We start from the raw sequence: 20,305 nt of genomic DNA, 5'->3' as shown, positions 1-20,305 counted from the left end.
TTGCTGTAGGGATGGGGGCATCTTCCTTCTATTACAAGGGACAGGAGTGGTGACAGTGGCAGAGATTTTGACAAGTGAGTGACTGCTGGGTGCAGGATCCACCAAGCTTGCACATTATGAACCGGAGGGGCGGAGGGGGTACAGCTTGGCATCTTTGCCCCGGGGAGCTGGATGACCTTGTTCCTGCACTGCCTGCAGGGCCAGAAAACTGACCAAGAAAGAGAAAGCTGTGCTCTCATGCCTAGTGTGGTCAAACTTTAATAGGAAAGCAGAGGGACTGGCAGGAACAGCAGGGATTTCACACAAAGGAAGCAATAGAAAGAGAACAGGAGACTTTCATAAAAGTACATGAGACTGCAGGGACATCTCAGGAATAGGAAATGTTGGGTTTACATATTTTTTACAGTGTATTGTTAGATAATTAGGATTAGATTTAATAGTTTGAAAATAAACTCTAATTGGTGATAATAGAAAAAAAGAATTCTGCGTTGGCCGGGAATCGAACCCGGGTCAACTGCTTGGAAGGCAGCTATGCTCACCACTATACCACCAACGCCATACAGTGCAAGTTATAAAAACATCTGTCCAGTGGGTGGTGTGAGTCCAAAGGCAGATAGCGGTCTGTGTGGGTAGGTTTCCTGGAGACCTCCCTGCCCAAGTCAGCCCATTCCTTGCCTTGTAAGACGCCGTCCAAAAGGGCTCATTTGCTATTCAGTGCCTCTTCCCGTGTACACTTGATGTATTGGTCCACTGACTTTACGCGTTCACTAAAAGCTTGTGTTTCTGATGCTCTAATCTTGACCCAAGTATAATCCACATGCCTTAACAAACGACTTGGTCTTTTCCCCGTGGAACAATTCAAGGCTCTCTTCTCCAGCTGCTCCATGCACAGGTTAGCTACAATGGGAAATACAAGTGATCCCATGGCACCGGCGTGTTTCTGTCTGTAAAGGTCATTGGGGTACTTGAAATCGGTGAGCTTGAGCCAAAGGGCCAGCAATGAATGCACTTGGTCAAGCTTTAGTTCTTTTTGGCTGTCAAGAGTCTTCCCTCATTTCAGATGTTTCCCACAATGTCCATAGCCTCCGCAAAGTGTATCCAAGTGAAAAGGCCTATGACATCATGGGACATGCTTGTTTCTTCTGGCTCCGACTTCAGTCTCCATTCCTTGTTGAGAAATTCTTTAGCATTCTTCAAAATGGTGCATTATCTTGCCAGTTGAGGGTATTAGAATGGTAGCCAGATACTTAGCAATGTTGTCTGCAACAGAATTAATTCTTTGGGAATCAGTGGTTGAAATGCCTGAACCTTGTCCCTGGATAATTCTGTACCGAGCAAGTTAAAGCATGAGGCCGGAGCCAGGAGAATATTTCCACAGTTGTTACTAAGCCAAGACATCTTAGCAGCTTTCTTCAAGGACCTGGTGCCCTGTGGTCTTTTGTCAAGGCCACTTTGCATGGCTGAAAAGGAAGAGATTGTGTTGGCCAGGAATCAAACCCGAGACAACTGCTTGGAAAACATCTATGCTCACCACCATCCCTCCACTGCTAAAGGGGAAGAGATAACACATATAACCATGTGATGGTAATGACATATTTTTCTGTCTCAAGGCGTTCTTCCTGGATGATGTCTCATGCGGGCAGATTGCAAGTGTGAACAGAGTGAGGCGTCCATGCTTCTTTATCCTGGTAGCTCAACAATTTACAGACCGCATCTCTAGGCTTAGTAACATCCGGGTTCACAGGCCCCAGGGCTCTGTGCGCACGCTATATTTCAATAGGTAGAGCAGGGGTTTTCCCCAACATTTTGGTAAAGACAGATAGCAAAGTTGGAATCAGAGTGGCTGTAATAATTCAGGCAACCCGCGGATCTGTAGGTTCTTTCTTCAGCTCTTATTTTCATAAACATCAAACCGGGAAAACAGACCCTCAATCTTGTGGTCTTGTTGATCTAATCTGGTCTGCAGGGAGTGGACTGCATTTGTTGACTCACTTTGTTGTGTTTCAAGGACTTCAACCCTTGAGCCTATCCGTATAGTGTCAGCTTTGAGTTCTTGGAGGCCCGTTTTGTTATCCGACACCATTATTTTTAGAGCCGCAGACCCATAACATGGATGCTTTGTATAAGTGTCAGAATTCCTTTTTCTACGTTTTATTTTTAGAGTCACAGACCCATAACATCGATCTTCTAGCTGTTTGAAGAAAACTGCCATATAATGCATAGAGTGCAGCAGTCAAGACAAGCCCCCGGTAGGTTCTTCCTTCAGCTCCTGTTTTCATAATCATCAAGCCGGGAAAGCAGACCCTCAATCTTGTGGTCTTGTTGATCTAATCTGTTCTGCAGGGAGTGGATTGACTGTTGTGTTTTGTTGTTGTGTTGTTGTGTTGACTGTTTGTTGTGTTTCAAGGACTCCAACCCGTGAGCCTATCTGTATAGTGTCAGCTTTGAGTTCTTGGAGGCCCACTTTGTAAGTATCTTCTACCTGTTTGAAGAACACGGTCATATAATGCATAAGTCAAGACAAGCCCCCTATAGGTTCTTCCTTCAGCTCCTGTTTTCGCAATCATCAAGCCAGGAAAGCAGACCCTCAATCTTGCGGGCTTGTTGATCTAATCTGACCTGCAGGGAGTGGATTACGTTTGTGGACTCACTTTGTTGTGTTTCAAGGACTTCAACCCGTGAGCCTATCTGTATAGTGTCAGCTTTGAGTTCTTGAAGGCCCGCTTTGTAAGTATCTTCCAGCTGTTTGAAGAACACGGTCATATAATGCATAAGTCAAGACAAGCCCCCTATAGGTTCTTCCTTCAGCTCCTGTTTTTGTAATCATCAAGCCGGGAAAGCAGACCCTCAATCTTGTGGTCTTGTTGATCTAATCTGTTCTGCAGGGAGTGGATTGCATTTGTGGACTCACTTTGTTGTGTTTCAAGGACTTCAACCCATGAGCCTATCTGTATAGTATCAACTTTGAGTTCTTGAAGGCCCGCTTTGTAAGTATCTTCTAGCCATTTGAAGAAAACTGCCATATAATGCATAGAGTGCAGCAGTCAGGACAAGCCCCCTGTTCACATTAGGAGTACCATTTCTATTGGAGTCCCCCCTTACATCAAAGTCCCCTTTTACATCAGAGTCCCACACTTACAACAGAATCCCCCTTATGTTAGAGTCTAAAAACGCTTGTTGTCCGACACCATTATTTTTAGAGTCGCAGACCCATAACTTGGATGCTTTGTATGAAAGTCAGAATTCCTTCTCCTTCAACGTTTGGTCCAGGTCTGTAACTCAGGAAAGCAGCATCTGTTGATGACAGTCATGGCCAGATAAGTAATTATTATTATTATTATTATACAGTATTTATAAAGCGCTGATAGTTCACTCAGCGCTGTACATTACAAAGGGGGACAGAACATGTGACAGAACAATACCAATACAATGCAAAACATGAGGGGATCGAGGGCCCTGCTCTTTCGAGCTTACAATCATGAAAAATTATACTTCATGGCAGGAAGAAGGCCTGAAGTAAAAAAAAAAAAGGCATTGCCTCCCCGTCGGGGAATCGAACCCCGGTCTCCCGCGTGACAGGCGGGGATACTCACCACTATACTAACGAGGACTACATAGTTGAGATGCTCTGTTCCAGTCTCTTTAAATAAAATTTTTATATTAGTTCCTGTTCCATTCTTGTGTGCCCTGAAGTTGGATCCTCTGACAAGAGGGAGTTGTAGGGGACATCTGATTGACTGGATAACGGTCCCTTGCACCAGGAAACAGTATTTCTGAGATATCTTGCTGGCAGACTTAACCACTTGCCCACTGAGGCAGTTTTATTTTTCTTTTTTTTTGCACACATGTTAAAATCTGCATTTTTTTTTCAATAAATTACAGTCAAGCCCCCCAAAAAAGGATATATTTTCTGACAGCAGAGACCCTGGAGAATAAAACGGGGGCAGTTTAAGTTTTCGTATATCACACAATATTTACGCAACTATTTATCGACACACATATTTTCAGGAAAAATACACTAAAATGAATTTCATTTCAAACAGGCACAATATTATCCCGGTTTTTATCTGTAAAAGGTGGTGGATAAATAAGTATAACTTGCTGCACCAGATAAGAAAAAAAAACCCAGCATGGATTAGAGGGGGGTGGGAGGGGGTTCAGATTTTAAAATTAAATCCTTATTTTTTTTTATTTTTTCATTTAATTCAGGTAAGTCCAGGCTTACATATTGTGTGTAGTCAGCTTTCTTGAAAGTTAGTATTTTTGCTTGTCCTGAGCCTTTCCTGTCAGGGAGTTTTAACCACTTCAATCAGGGGCACGTTCACCCCCTTCCTGCCCAGGCCAATTTTCAGCTTTCAGCGCTGTTGCACTTTGAATAGCAATTGCACGGTCATGCAACACTGTGCCCATAAAAAGTTTTAACTAATGTCAAAAAAATTTTTTTAGCCTTTAGTACTACTTTAACCACTTCCAGACCGGACACTTTTACCCCCTTCCTGACCAGGGCAATTTTCAGCTTTCAGCGCTATCACACTTTGAATGACGCTGTCATGCAACACTGTACCCAAATGAATTTTTTACCATTTTTTTGAGACAGATAAAGCTTTATTTTGGTGGTATGTATTCACCGCTGGGATTTTTATTTTTTTTGCTATTTAAATGAAAAAGTCCAAAAATTTTAAAAAAAAGTGTTTTTTTTATAAAATTTTGCAAATAAATAATATTTCATCATAACTCTTTGCCAAAATTTATTCCGTTATCTTTTTAGTAAAAAAAAAATACAAATTAGTTTATAACCAAAAATTATAATTTTTAAACATTTTTATTTTTACATTTTTATTTTATTTTTTTATATTATTTTTTTTTATTTTTATTTTTTTTACATACTGTCACCCTAGCAGTACAGTGTCACCATGGTGACACTGTACTACTTGTGGGGGGTGATGAAGATTTTTTTTTTTTTTTTTTTACACTGATTGCTTTTACACCCATATAGGATGTAAAAGCAATCATTTCTCTTTCTCTCTGTGTGCATTCTGGCAGCCCTTGAGAACTACTGAGTGAGCTGTGATTGGTCACAGCTTGTCACATGGTACAAGGCTGTTGTGAATAGCCTTCTACCATGTGACCTCTGTGATCATTCACAGATTTCACACGTAGTAAGCAATGATGTCACAAGTGACATCTTGCTTACTACTTTGCATGTGATCACTGATTGGCCAATCAGTGATCACATGATCGGGACCTCGTACAGAGGTCCCGTCCGACGATCGGTGTTTCACTGTGTCCGGAGGACACAGCGGCACCGGATCGCGGTGCTGCGCGCTCTGAGGGAGCGCACAAGCAGGGTGCGGGGAGGCCGTTTATAAACGGCCACCCGACCCTGCACTGCCACCGTCCGGCCGTTTATATGCAACGGCCGGACGGGAAGTGGTTAAAGAAATGGTTTAGTCACATGACAGGTATGAAGAAGCCCATTCCTTTCACACACTTACGTGGAAGGAAATTAAACAAAATATAACAAATGAACTGTAGATCAAATCTTGCTGGTTTCTAGTTATGAAGATAAAAGTGTCCTTCGAGCCGAATTCAAACCAGTGACCTAAGGGCTTATGTACACTGCAGCTGATAAACTGACATTCAGGAGCTTTTCTGCATTTTTTTCAGCAGCCCCTGAACTCTCCCTAATGTTTTCCTATGTGTCCATGTACACATCTTCCTTTACAGTCATTTACAGGCAGTTGAGTTTACAATTGTTTTTTCAATGCACCAAACTTGCGTTCAGGAGTAGATTTTATCAGTGTTTCAAATGCCAAACGCTTCTAAACGCGGCTAACCACGTTTATAAGCGTTTGCGTTTAGAAGCATATTTTAACTGTTCCATATCCAGATGCTGTCCTGAGCCTTTTTTCATCATCAGAAATGCATGTAAAGCATTTTTCATGTATTCAAATGGACCCGGTACACCAGTGCAGTCAGTTCCAGGTATTCAAATGGACCCGGTACACCAGCGCAGTCAGTTCCAGGTATTCAAATGGACCCGGTACACCAGTGCAGTCAGTTCCAGGCTTCGCATGAAGGAATAAATGGTAGAACGTGCCGCATTATGCTCATGATGGGATCCATAGTGAATACAACCAGAAAAGACAGGTCATCTCAACACATACTGCTCTCTCTGCTTCTGCTCTCTCTATTTCTCTCAAAATGTCTGAAATAGTTAATTTGTTACTGTTTTTCAGTGCATTCTGGGTATTTTGGAAGGTCTCCTGAATTTAAAACGCTCATAAACACGCATAAACGCGGTATGCAAATGTGGCTAAACCGTCTATGTTTTCCAACAGTCAGTTTCCATCATTCAAAAGTATTTTTTAAATGGCCCATGTACATGGAGCCTTAGTATTCCTGCATGATCTATAATCTATAAGTGATATGCCTTCCAACTGTTGTTCTCTCCTTTTGATAGGTCAGCCGGTGGAGTAAAGGCCTGTGGTGCTCTAGCAGCTGAGCTATGAAAAGAGCTGATCCATCAGCAAGAGTCACTACTTACACTATTAACCCCCCTGGCGGTATTCCCGAGTGTAGCTCGGGGTAAAATGTCAGTACCACAAGCGGTAACCCCCCCCCAGCTACACTCGGGCTTACCATGTGGCGTTGCTCTGGGATTCCCTGCAGCGCTTACCTTGTCCTTTACTCCCGCGATGCGTCCCCTGCCGCATCCCCGGCCATCTTCTCCAGCTGATGCCGGCATCCGGCTTCCCTGTTCCGGTCCCTGCGACATCGGGACGTACGGGGGCCGGAACCGGCGGCAAATTTTGAATTTTTTACAAACTGTAATTTTCTAATAAATGAATTTGACATAGTAAAACATTACTGTATCAAACCATTTCACAAACATTTTGTCCCGAGTGCTTTGTCCGGCGCCCTGTCTGCATTTTGTCTGTTCTTTCTGCCTGGAAACTGAGAAATGTCCATGGCGTCCAAAAAGCGTCCCTTTAGGTCAAAAGCGGTTTTAGACCGGCTAGAGAACAGCGATAGTAAATCAGAACCACTTGCAGAATTGAGTGATAATGATTGGTGGGGGAAATTCATCATCAGACACTGAAAACGATTCTGCGACTTTGCTCAGCGATGTGAGAACTTGGCGCTCTATTTCAAATTTCAATGTTTTTGGTTTGATTATATTATTGAATTACATTTATTATTATTACATTATTATTTTTATGATTATTTTTTAAATTGTAATTTATGATTTTGTGTTTCAAGTTTTATCAAACCCGGAATGTTTACTAGACTCTTGTTCGGACAGATTTCAGTGAGTTATTCCTAAAAATTACAGGCCTACAATTAAAAAAATACATATTTCCATGCAAAAAAATTTACCGCTTTGAGCACAGAAATATGGACATAATCAGACCGCTAGGGAGGATAATCTGTTATAAATATCTGGTTTAAAAAACACTGCCAGATAGTAAAAATAACTTTTATAGATTTAATCATTTTAAAACAAACTATGTATTAGAGGTAATAAAGAAAAAAAATGATCTTCAAACTGGACTCGGAGCAGCAACCTAAGGATTTCTGGATGACGTTCCACTACAGGCCTTCACTCTACCGGCTGACCTATCAAAAGGAGCATACAACAGTTGGAAGGCATATCTCTGACAGATTAAAATTATACAAAAATAAATTCTAAAATTTTGGTGAGAAAAGAAAAAAAATGTCTTGCTTTTGTGAGGAAATAAATTCAGGTCGACTGCTTATGAAAGGCAATTATGATCACCAAGATATCCACCAATATATCCAACAATATTAAATGACAGATCTTTCACAAACTTACTTCAGATTTAAAAAAAAAAAAGAAATAAAATCAAAGTGAGCATGCATGGAATCTTTCCGGATCTAGTTATGATAAAAACATCCTTCGAGCCGGAATTGAACCAGCGACCTAAGGATCCCTGCAAGCATTTCCTCTACAGTCCTCCGCTCTACCAGCTGAGCTATCGAAGGAGTCAGTTATCCTGTAGGTGTCACTGCTTACAGAATTTAATTCTACATTCCTATGTACAGTAAGTTCCCAACTTACAAACAATCAAGTTGCAAACTTTCACAGATACACATGAACCTCACATTATGAACATTCGTAGATGCGAACAAAGCACCGGAAGTAGCTCACGTGTCTGACTTTATCACAGCTGCTCTGCTGTGTGCTTACTGTACAGTACAATAGTGTACGGTACAGAGCCCAGGATGTCCAGAAGCAAGAGGAAAAGCAGTGGTGATGTGGAGGGGACTGCTAGGAAGCACAAAGCAAAAACCATGGAAACAAAAGGGAGAATAATTGAGAAATTGGACCGAGGTGAAAAGATGGTAGACGGAGCTCATTCTTATAACATGAATCGTTCAACCATTGGCACAATTCTAAAGAACCAGGCCAAGATCATGGAACATGTAAAGTCTGCTGTGCTTATGGTAGACGTCGCTTGTTCTTATAACATGAATCGTTCAACCATTGGCACAACTCTAAAAAACAAGGTCAAGATCATGGAACATGTGAAGTCTGCTGTGCTTATGGTAGACGTCACTCGTTCTTATAACATGAATCGTTCAACCGTTGGCACAACTCTAAAGAACAAGGCCAAGATCATGGAACATGTGAAGTCTGCTGTGCTTATGGTAGACGTCACTCGTTCTTATAACATGAATCATTCAACCATTGGCACAACTCTAAAGAACAAGGCCAAGATCATGGAACATGTGAAGTCTGCTGTGCTTATGGTAGACGTCACTCGTTCTTATAACATGAATCATTCAACCATTGGCACAACTCTAAAGAACAAGGCCAAGATCATGGAACATGTGAAGTCTGCTGTGCTTATGGTAGACGTCACTCGATCTTATAACATGAATCGTTCAACCATTGGCACAACTCTAAAGAACAAGGCCAAGATCATGGAACATGTGAAATCTGCTGTGCTTATGGTAGACATCACTCGTTCTTATAACATGAATCGTTCAACCATTGGCACAATTCTAAAGAACAAGGCCAAGATCATGGAACATGTGAAGTCTGCTGTGCTTATGGTAGACATCACTCGTTCTTATAACATGAATCGTTCAACCATTGGCACAACTCTGAAGAACAAGGCCAAGATCATGGAACATGTGAAGTCTGCTGTGCCTATGAAGTCAACAATAATATCCAAAAAGTGTGAGATGAAGTGTGATAGAGGAGATGAAGAAACTTCTCAGTGTGTGGAAGGTGTGTTATTTGTTTGAGGGACAATATTACAGGACAACAGTATGGTCAACATGACCATCTTCCTCCGTCCTTTTGAGGAATTACAGATTGATTTTACACACATGCCTAACAGATGCAGGATCAGCATCAGCGTTGGGTACCACTCAGCTTATTGCTTATTCAAGAAAAAGCTAAAAGCCTGTTTGAAGACTTGAAAAAAAAAAACGGGGTGAACAGTGTGCATCTTTTACTACCAGCCATGGATGGTTTAACAGATTCAAGGCTGGAGCCAACCATCACAACAAAAGTAAGTGGTGAGGCTGCCAGTGCAGATACCATAGCTGCCCAAGAATTTCCAACAACACTTGGAAAAATTATTGACGAAGGTGCCTATTTACCCCCACAGGTTTTTAACATCAATGAGACAGGACTGTACTGGAAGAGGATGCCAGAACGAAGTTACATCAGTAAAGAGGAAAAGGTGATGCCAGACTTCAAAGCAGCAAAAGACAGACTTACTCTGTTGTTTGGTGGCAATGCTTCCGGCGATATGAAACTAAAGCCTCTCATAGATTACCATTCAGAGAACCCTAGAGCCCTCAAAAACATAGCCAAGGGCTCTCTACCTGTTGTGTGGAAAAGTAACTCCAAAGCCTGGGTTACACAGGCCATTTTCCAGGACTAGTTTTTCGAACACTTTATCCCAGAGATAGAGAAATATTGTTTGGAGCAGAATAATGGGAGGATCAGAGAAGACAGGATCAAACATCCTTTTTACACAACGGTGAGCATTAACCCCTTAGGTTCCACAGTGAGTATAACAAGCATGCTTTACTGCATATACAGACTGATTGTACTGTTGTGGGTTTAGGAACACTTTTAATGGATAAAAAAAAGCAAACTGTACAAATGACAGATTTTGGGTCTAGTGAATGGGCACTATTAGGGTTCTTTCTTCCATATTAACCACTTGGCCAAACCAACCAAACAGAGAGTTGGTGGACATCTTACTTTCTCAATATTTTCTTTGTTTCTTCTACATAATAGAAGGTCCCACTGAGATTTGAACTTGGATTGCTGGATTCAAAGTCCAGAGTCCTAACCATTACACCATGGAACCCTTCATGTCTCATGAGTCAGGAGGAGACTCCTATAATGATGGGGAGGGAGTGCCAGGAAATCACACAAATCTACACTGGATTACACGACTCTGAGCAGTCACCTGTGAGTGCTGTCACCATGTACGTGTATGAAAAAGTCTGCCGCCAGTCCCTCCTTTCCTATTTCAAACTGAACACACTAAGCATGATAGCACATGATATCTAGCTGTGCTGGGAACTCAGCCTGGTCTCCTCCAGTGATCAGACTTGAGCTGCCCCCCCTTCTCCCTGCATAGCCATTCGCTAGGAAGATCAGTGTACTGCAGTTTCTCCTCCCCTAGTACCTCATGCAGCTGAGAACAGAGTAATCACTTATAAAAAGGGGAAAAGAGGTATTTATATATTTTTTATATTATTTTTATATATTTATATTATATCTATAAACAAATGTTTTGCCTTTCATTTCTATTTTAAACTGAATGGATTGCTTTACATTGTGAGGGTTTACATACGGTATACTTTAATTGACAGATTGCCTCGTAAATGTAATTTTTATTTTGTTTATGGCACTTTAAGTGCGCGGTCATACCAGGCGTGACTTGCCATGCCATGCGAGTTTCGAATCGTATAGCAAGTTGCACCTTATTGTCCGCAATAAAGCGGTCATATTGGTGCGATTCTGACTTCTAAAGCAGCGCATGCACCACTTCAGGTGTGACTTTCATAGACATCTGTGTTTTGCAAGCCGCAGATATCTTGCAAGTCACACCTCAAGCAAACTTCCCATTCATCTCGGGAAAAAAAAAGGCATTCAGGAGCAAGCATTGGATTGCTTAATAAAGGGGTGGTAAGGACTGCAACATGTGTGAAAGAGGCCTTTATGGTGAAAGGTCCACTTTAGGCCTCCTGAACACAAGGCGATTTGGCAGCCACCTTTAGAGGGGTCAAGCATTTTTGAAACCTCCATGTATCCTAGGTGTCCATGCACACATACACTATATTGCCAAATGTATTGGGCTGCCTGCCTTTACATGCACATGAACTTTAGTGGTATCCTAGTCTTAGTCCGTAGGGTTCAATATTGAGTTGGCCCACCCTTTGCAGCTATATCACCTTCAACTCTTCTGGGAATGCTGTCCACAAGGGCATCTAATTCAATGACCCCTTTTTGGAAAGTAGACAGTCCATCAGAGTCGACCACTTACAACAGAATCCCCCTTACATCAGAGTCCCCACTTACATCAGTCTAGAAATGCTTGTTGTCCGACAAAAATATAGGTCACAGACCCATAACATGGATGCTTTGTAGGAGTGTCAGAAATCCTACTCCTACGTTTTCCAGGTGTGTAACTCAGGAAAGCAGATCTGTTGAGAACCAACTAGAAAATGAAAGGCCAAGTTAACAAAATTAATCAAAAAAGGTAGCGAGGATAGTATTTTGAATAAAAAAGAGGCCAAATATCTAATTCCTAAGGTACCCAAAATACCGGTAATCTACCAGGTTCCAAAGATCCACAAATATCCAGTTAACCCCCCATGGAGACCCATAATTAGTGGCATCAATTTATTGTATTCCAGGTTGGAAGAGTACATTGATCATTTCCTCCAATATATAGCCACCAAAGGGAAAGCCCCATGGAGACCCATAATTAGTGGCATCAATTCATTGTATTCCAGGTTGGGAGAGTACATTGATTATTTCTTCCAATATATAGCCACCAAAGGGAAAGCCCCATGGAGACCCATAATTAGTGGCATCAATTCATTGTATTCCAGGTTGGGAGAGTACATTGATCATTTCCTCCAATATATAGCCACCAAAGGGAAAGCCTTCCTCAAGGATAGTAGGGATCTCATCAATCTATTAAAAGTAATCAACATAACAGAACAAACTTTGTTAGTAACTATTGATAGCTAAACCTACCAAGACATGGCCGTCCACCTAACCTGACAGGCCAGGCAAGGAGAGCATTCATCAGAAGCAGCCAAGAGGCCCATGGGAACTCTGGAGGAGCTGCAGACATCCACAGCTCAGGTGTGTGACTCTGTCCACAGGACAACTATTAGTCGTGACCTCCACAAATCTGGCCTTTATGGAAGAGTGGCAAGAAGAAAACCATTGTTGAGGAAAAAGCATAAGAAATCCCATTTGCATTTTGCGAGAAGCCATGTGGGGGACACAGCAAACATATGGAAGAAGGTGATCTGGTCAGAGGAGACCAAAATTTAACTTTTTGGCCTAAAAGCAAAACACTTTCTGTGGCGGAAAACTAACACTGCACATCACCCTGAACTCACCATCCCCATCTTGAAACATGGTGGTGGCAGCATCATGTTGTGAGGATGCTTTTCTTCAGCAGGGACAGGGAAGCTGGTCAGAGTTGATGGGAAGATGGATGGAGCCAAATACAGGGCAATCTTAGAAGAAAACCTGTTAGAGTCTGCAAAAGACTTGAGACCGGGGAGGAGGTTCAACTTCCAGCAAGACAATGACCTGAAACATCCAGCCAGAGCTACAATGGAATGGTTTAGATCAAAGTATATTCAGGTGTTAGAATGGCCCAGTCACAGTCCAGACCCAAATCCAATGGAGAATCTGTGGCCAGACTTGAAAATTGCTGTTCCCAGATGCTCTCCATCCAATATATATATATTTACGTTTTTGGTTGTAACATGAGAAATTGTGGAAAATTCCAAGTGGTATGAATACTTTTTCAAGGCTCTGTAAAGGGGTACCCTGATGCTAATGAGCCCCCCTGCCTGCAGACCCCCAAAAACACAGTGCCAGGTTTGTGGGGAAGAGGCCCTTGTCCCCATCGGTATGCCGAGGACAGATGGCCTGATAAGCCATGGGGGAACTCAAACTCCCACCCCCATTTCCCCTTTCCTGCCGTGTCAGGTCTGTGCTCATATCAAGGGTCTGGTAGGAATTTAGGGGGGACCCCATGCTTTTGTATGGGGGTGGGGTTCCCTTTAACAGTCCTACCAGGACTAAAGGGTTCGGTATGGCTTTTAGGGGGAACCCTATGCACTTTAAGCAACAAAAAAAAAAATTACTGTGTGGTCCCTCCTAACCTTCCTACCAGACTTGGTATTGATTGGGGGGGACCCACGCTGTTTCTTTATTTAAGGTATTTTTTGTTTTATTTTAATTTGTTTTTTGTTTGTTTTTTCTTCGTGGAGATTATTCTCCCCTCTGTCTTCGGCAATGTCCAATAAAAAAAAAGGGAACCACTGCTGATGCAGAAGGAGGAACACCTGTGACTCAGAAGGGGGAACAGCAATTATGCCCTCAATGTTTTTGCTGCTCCTGCGCCAAACAAAAAACAATTAAATTAAATAAAAAAAAAAAATTCAGAAAGCCAAAAAAAAAAGCAACCACTGCTGATGCACAAAGAGGGACACCTGCGACACAGAGGGGGAACAGCAATTATGCCCTAAACATTTTTACTGCTGCAGCAAAAAAATTTAATTAAATGACATTTTAAAAAATTAAGAAAGAAAAAAGGAAGCCACTACTGACGCAGAAGGAGGAACAACTGCACCACAGAAGGGTGAACACTTATGATGCAGCAACAGGATCTAATGCTGCAAAAATAAAAAAAATCTAAAAAAAAAATTTAACAAAGAAAAAAAAAAATGGCAACAACGGTGACACAGAAGTGCTGTAAAACTCACTGATGACACTTCAATGACGCCACTACACTGCTCTACACAACACAGCACTACACTACACTACTCTCCTAACCCACCTCTAACTCCACTAAGCTCCAGCAACACACTACAGAAGGATACTGTGTAAGCAGCCTTATATAGTGTGGGGTGTGAACTTAGCAATGATTGGCCAAAGCCACCATGACTTTGGCCAATCATGGCTCTCACAGTGCATTGTGCTATGATTGGCCAAAGCATTGCACCTGACCTGTGGTCAGATGCATTGCTTTGGCCAATCATGGCTTTCACAATACCCTTACCATTTGTGTGTTTGGCGAACTCACCAACAGCCGATGTTCAATCAAACTTACATTTGACTCCAACATTGAGCCCAACTCTACTAATAATATACATTGTCACTGTATTAATGACTCTGGCTGGGAAGGAGTTAACATTTAGAGAGAATCAAAAGAAGGGGAACTTCACCCAAAATGAGATGTTCTGCATGTTTGCCTACTGCCCCCATCCACTGCCACATTTGGCACTTTTTTGGGTGGAGCTGGTACCCACTTCCACTTCTGGATAAGATCGCAGAGGCAATCCTCCTTCCCCTCACAGCCCTCTGTGACACACAGAGGTCCCAGAAGACTGTCACACAGCGTAGTGTAGGCCCATGCATGCGCAGTAGGGAACTGTAAAAGCGGAAGGCTTCTATGCCGGTTTCCCTTACCTAAAATTCCGGCTCCTGTGCCCAAACTGATTGAAGAATCATCTCGGGTGAGGACATCGCTGGATCCCTGGACAGGTAAGTGTCCTTATATTAAAAGTCAGCAGCTACAGGATTTGTGTCTGCTGACTTTTAATTTTTTTTGTGGAAACTGGAGCTCCGCTTTAACTGTGTGCCTAACAATGTTTACTTTGTACCATATTCACTAAGCAATGTGCCGGTTGTTACTCCTTGCAGGGAAAAAAGAAACAGCACATAACTGCTGTCTGTTGAGAGCTCTGTGTGGTTTCCTAACACAGGGCTCTCTTCTGTCATTCGCTGAGCTGATTAGTGGCTTCCGGCTTTAATCATTGGCCCGGCACCTACTGATCAGCATGTGATGGAGCGAATGGCGGTACACACTCACGCCCCTACTCAGAAGAACCAGATCATGTACATGTATGGGATCTGAGCCCCAGCGCAGTGGGGTCACTCTGCCACAGTATAACTGAGGGTGGCAGTCACCAAGTGTTAAACCTGCTCTCTCACTTCAATATCACATGATTCTCTAGACTCCACCAAAGTGGCACCTTGCACAGGTTCCATGGTGTAATGGTTAGCACTCTGGACTTTGAATCCAGCAATCTGAGTTCAAATCTCGGTGGAACCTTTCTTATTTGTAGTTGCTTGATTTGTCCTTTTTAATGTTGAAGCTTTGCATATACTACTAAAGACAGCAGTTTTCTAACGTAAAAGTCAAAAGAAGAAAAAAAACTAAATTTCAATGCCATGGTTGTGTTTTTAGCCTTCAAAAAAAGTGCCATTCTATGGCCATTCCTGTTACATGACTATAGTGTCAACTGCATACCCCTTATATGTTCCTCATCTTCTGATGTCCTCTCCAGCTGGTGTAACAGACCGACACTTTGAAACTTCATAAACGGGCACTGGAGGAGGTAAAGCCGCATATTGCTTGCAATGGCAGGAGCTCATTGGTCAGCATTGACCAAAGAGAATCTCTACTTTGGAGATATTATCCTGTAGAAAACCAGAATGATTGGTCAGTTCCCAACACAGGGTTCTCTTCTGTCATTCACTGAGCCGATCAGCGGCTTCTGGCCTTAATCATTGGCCGGCACCTATTGATCAGCAAGTGATGGAGCGAATGGCAGTACAGCTGGGTTGGCAGGTAAGCACGCTCATGCACCTACCCAGAAGAACCAGATCACGTACATGTATGTGATCTGGGCTCCAGCGCAGTGGGGCCACTCTGCCACAGTATAACTGAGGGTAGGCAGTCACCAAGTAATTAACCAGCTCTCTCTCTTCAATATCACAGGATTCTCTAGACTTCACCAAATAAACACCTCGCAAGGGTTCCATGGTATAATGGTTAGCACTCTGTAACAGAAGTGACCATCACTGGGGTGGGTTTACTTGGCAGATAACCTGTATACACACACAAAGCTGCCACCATTTGTTTTCTAAAAGGATACACACACTATTCTGAATATCAGCTATAACAATTTAGATGGAAACATCTGTAATACACCGTGTATATTTATGTCATTCATCTACATGTCCACAACAACCTTACAGAAGTGTCTATATTCCTCCTGAACAGCATGGCGCAAAGGGTTCAATGGTCTAATGGTAAGCAATCTGGACTCTCCATCCAGCAATCCCAGTTCAAATTTCAGAGGGACCTTCTATTTACATGTTTGTTTTTATTTTTATGTTGAAAGCTTTGAGCATATTGTTGCTCTACTGACACCATCCTCTGTCCTACTGACACCTATTGACACTACTCTCCCCTTTCCTGTCCTAACCTGGCCACATCTATCTACAACAGTTCACTTTCATCTTCACTGGACGAACTTGCTCCTCTAACTACATGAAGAATCAGGCCCCAACCATTACAATCCTGGCAAACTAACAACAGCAATCTCAAGAGACATTATCGTGCTCTTGTGGCATAAAACCAAATCCCTGAAGGACTTCATCCTATGTAGATCTGACCTCCTAAAATTCAATTCCTGCCTCCATGCTGCCAAACAAACCTATTTTATCTCTCTTATTAATACCTTGTCATCCAGTCCTCGTCGGCTCTTTGCTACCTTAAACTCTCTGTTTTGTTCCCCACCTCTTTACCCAGTAACTCACTCACTGCCCAAGAGATTGCCAATTACTTCAAATACAAGATTGATGCAATACATGAAGACACCTCCATTGTACAGATATCTTCCCCTACTTAACACACCTTGTCCAACAGCACAGTCAACACTTTCCTCTTTTGACCTGGCTACTACTGAAGAGATTACAAAACTGTTCTCAGATGCCCCTCTTGATCTTGTTCCCTCAGATGCCTACCTAACCAATTGTCCCCTGGATCCTGTTCTCTCAGATGCCCACCTAACCAGTTGTCCCCTGGATCATGTTACCTCAGACGCCCACCTAACCAGTTGTCCCCTGGATCCTGTTCCCTCAGTATCCCACCTAACCAGTTGTCCCCTGGATCCTGTTCCCTCAGATGCCCACCCAACCAGTTGTCTCCTGGATCCTGTTCCCTCAGATGCCCACCTAACCAGTTGTCCCCTGGATCCTGTTCCCTCAGATGCCCACCTAACCAATTGTCCCCTGGATCCTGTTCTCTAAGATGCCCACCTAACCAATTGTCCCCTGGATCCTGTTCCCTCACAACTATTATGGTCACCCTCTTCTTCTATTCTATGCTCACTCACAATCTCTCCCTCTCTACTGGCACCTTCCCCTCCCCCCCAAAAGCATACACAGATCACTCCCATATTTAAAAAGCCCTCAGTGGACCCCTCCAACCTGAACAACTCAAAGGAAAGTTCACCTTTGGAACATGTTACATGTTCAAGCTGTACACTTGTTACTTTACATTTTAGCAAAGTGTCATTTCTTCAGTGTTGTCACATGAAAAGATAGAATCAAATATTTACAAAAATGTGGACTCACTTCTGGGAGATACTGTACATCAGAATCTAGAAATGCTTGTTGTCCGACACCAATATAGGTCACAGACCCATTACATGGATGCTTTGTATGAGTGTCAGAATTCCTTCTCCTTCTCTACGTTTTCCAGGTCTGTAACTCAGGAAAGCAGCATCTGTTTTTTTTCTGCCTCTAAATGCTCCTGTGAAAATATGCCTGTAAATTCCCTAATGTGCATGGACACACAGAGCTGCTTCTACAGGAGTCTGCAGCATTTTTTAAACCCAGTGTGCTAGGATTCAAATACATAGGAATGTAAAATATAATTCTGTAAGCAGTGACACCTACAGGGTATTCAGCTCCTTCGATAGCTCAGCTGGTAGAGCGGAGGACTGTAGAGGAAAGATGCAGGCATCCTTAGGTCGCTGGTTCAATTCCGGCTCGAAGGACACTTTTTTTTTCTTTCACCATAGCTAGAAGCTGGCAAGATTCCATGCATGCTCACTTTTATTTTATTTTACTATTTTTATTTTTTCTCTGAAGTAAACACGTGAAAGATCTACCATTTTATATTATTGGATCTATTGGTGGATATCTTGGTGATCATAAATGCCTTTAATAAGCATTTGACCTGGATTTGTTTCTTCACAAAAAAAGACGATTTTTTCTTTTCTCACCAAAACTTTAGAATTTATTTTGTATAATTTTAATTTATAAGTGATATGCCTTCCAACTGTTGTTCGCTCCTTTTGACAGGTCAGCTGGTAGAGTGAAGGCCTGTAGTGGAACATCATCCAGGAATCCTTAGGGTGCTGTCCAGCTTGAAGAACATTTTTTTTTCATTCATCACTCACACTATATAGTTTGTTTTAAAATTATTAAATCTATAAAAGTGATCCTTACTATCTGACAGTGTACTTTAAAACATAGATATTTATAACAGATTAATAGTGTAAGTAGTGACCCCCTGCTGGTGGCTCTGCTCTTTCAATGGCTCAGCTCCATTGATAGAGGACTGTCAAGGAACGTCATGCAAATATAAAAACATAAGTTAGAAAATATCAAATGTTTGAAAATTCTTAATTGCGCCTTTTTGTGAAGTTGTGAAAATCAAACGTACACAAAAACTATAAATGACCAACTTTCTCTAAAAATCTGTAGCTTTTCATTTTTCCCATGCAGCTTTCAGAGTTTGTAAAAGACCCCCCAGACTAAACATTTTGTGAAAGCACATGACCAGTAGAATAAAAAGAAGGTGCTACTGATTTTCTAAGGACGTTACATCTAGTTTGGGGGACATTTTTTTCATTCTTATTTTTAATAAAGGTCTTGTCAAAGACTGTCTCCTTTTACACTACACCAATGGTTCTCAACCTATGGGTCACGACCCCTTTGGGGGTCGAACGACCCTTTCACAGGGGTCACCTAAGACCATTGGAAAACACATATTTCCAATGTGTAAAGAGCAGCTACTGTGTAGAAAGCAGCTGCTGTGTTGAAAGCAGCTACTGTGTTGAAAGCAGCAGTATTGGAAGTAAAACAACACTTCATGAATTATAATTACTGGGTAAATAATTTTATGGTTGGGGATCACCACAACATGAGGAACTGTATTAAAGGGTCGCGGCATTAGGAAGGTTGAGAACCACTGCACTACACTTTGTTTTTGGGAAAGGGTAAAGGTACCATGTACGGCATACTCATTCACATAGGGGTCTGGTGGCCCCATTGATAAGCTGATAATCCCCCCCACCTACAGACCCCCCAACCACAGGCCACGGTTGTGGGGAAGAGGCCCTTGCCCCCATCAACATGGGGACAAGGTACTTTGGGGGGGACAGGAGACTTTTTCCTACACATACATGGTACAGCAGGCACATATCAGGAATAGGAAATGTTGGGGTAACCTAAATGTTAAGACAGTTTTATTGTGTGATTGTGTCAGGAGATGTTTTGTTTTTCCAGTTTGTGTAAGAGAAGTGTCCATCAGTGGGGTGGGTTTAGTAGTCAGATCCCCTGTATACAGACACAAAGTTGCCACCAAACATACACTGTTATGGACATGTGCTGTAAGAATTATGACTGCTCATAGGAATGTGTGATCCAGCATAAATTTGTGTGATTTCTCAGCACTCCCTCCCCATCATTATTGGAGTCTCCTCCTGTGCTTAGAGATATGAAGGGTTCCATGGTGTAATGGTTAGCACTCTGGACTCTGAATCCAGCGATCCGAGTTCAAATCTCGGTGGGACCTTCTTTTACAGGTAGAAGAAACTAAGAATAAATTTAGAAAATAAGATGTCCACCAACTTTCTGGTTGGTTGGTTTGTCTAACAGGCTAATATGGAAGTAAGAACCCTAATAGTGCCCATACACTAGAAGAACAATCAGTTTGAAATCTGTCATTTGGACAGTTTGTTTTTTGTCCATTTTGAAGAACATTTTTTTCCTTTATCACTAACACTATATAGCTTGTTTTTTAAAAAAAAATGTTTGCATTGTTCTTGCATATATTGCAAAAAACCTAAGCCCTAGTGGTGCTTAGAAAAAGCTCTATTTGTGTGAAGAAAAAAAAAGAATGGTAAAAAGATTGAGACCGAGGTTCAATTCCCTGATGTAGAGGCACAGACAGATTTTACTACAGCTCTT

The 20,305-nt window shown here is 42.1% G+C and overlaps 6 non-coding genes across 6 annotated transcripts; 3 read left to right on the top strand and 3 right to left on the bottom strand.

Moving 5' to 3' along the window:
- Positions 1–484: 484 nt before the first annotated feature.
- On the bottom strand, positions 485–556 carry TRNAG-UCC (transfer RNA glycine (anticodon UCC)). Its single transcript has one exon. It is a non-coding gene; the product is annotated as a tRNA-Gly (tRNA).
- Positions 557–3,538: 2,982 nt separating this feature from the next.
- TRNAD-GUC (transfer RNA aspartic acid (anticodon GUC)) lies at positions 3,539–3,610 on the bottom strand. The gene has a single exon. It is a non-coding gene; the product is annotated as a tRNA-Asp (tRNA).
- A 4,307-nt stretch (positions 3,611–7,917) lies between these two features.
- Positions 7,918–8,007, bottom strand: TRNAY-GUA (transfer RNA tyrosine (anticodon GUA)). Its single transcript is given in 2 exon segments — positions 7,918–7,953; positions 7,971–8,007. It is a non-coding gene; the product is annotated as a tRNA-Tyr (tRNA).
- A 7,289-nt stretch (positions 8,008–15,296) lies between these two features.
- Positions 15,297–15,368, top strand: TRNAQ-UUG (transfer RNA glutamine (anticodon UUG)). Its single transcript has one exon. It is a non-coding gene; the product is annotated as a tRNA-Gln (tRNA).
- Positions 15,369–18,017: 2,649 nt separating this feature from the next.
- On the top strand, positions 18,018–18,105 carry TRNAY-GUA (transfer RNA tyrosine (anticodon GUA)). Its single transcript is given in 2 exon segments — positions 18,018–18,054; positions 18,070–18,105. It is a non-coding gene; the product is annotated as a tRNA-Tyr (tRNA).
- A 1,733-nt stretch (positions 18,106–19,838) lies between these two features.
- Positions 19,839–19,910, top strand: TRNAQ-CUG (transfer RNA glutamine (anticodon CUG)). The gene has a single exon. It is a non-coding gene; the product is annotated as a tRNA-Gln (tRNA).
- Positions 19,911–20,305: the final 395 nt, after the last annotated feature.

Source organism: Staurois parvus, unplaced genomic scaffold (assembly GCF_062004578.1).
Source record: "Staurois parvus isolate SC_StPar_1 unplaced genomic scaffold, SC_StPar_1.0 ptg000782l, whole genome shotgun sequence".
Taxonomy (NCBI): Eukaryota; Metazoa; Chordata; class Amphibia; order Anura; family Ranidae; genus Staurois; species Staurois parvus.
Note: the sequence above shows the minus strand (reverse complement) of the source record. Positions and strands in the feature narration are given on the sequence as shown.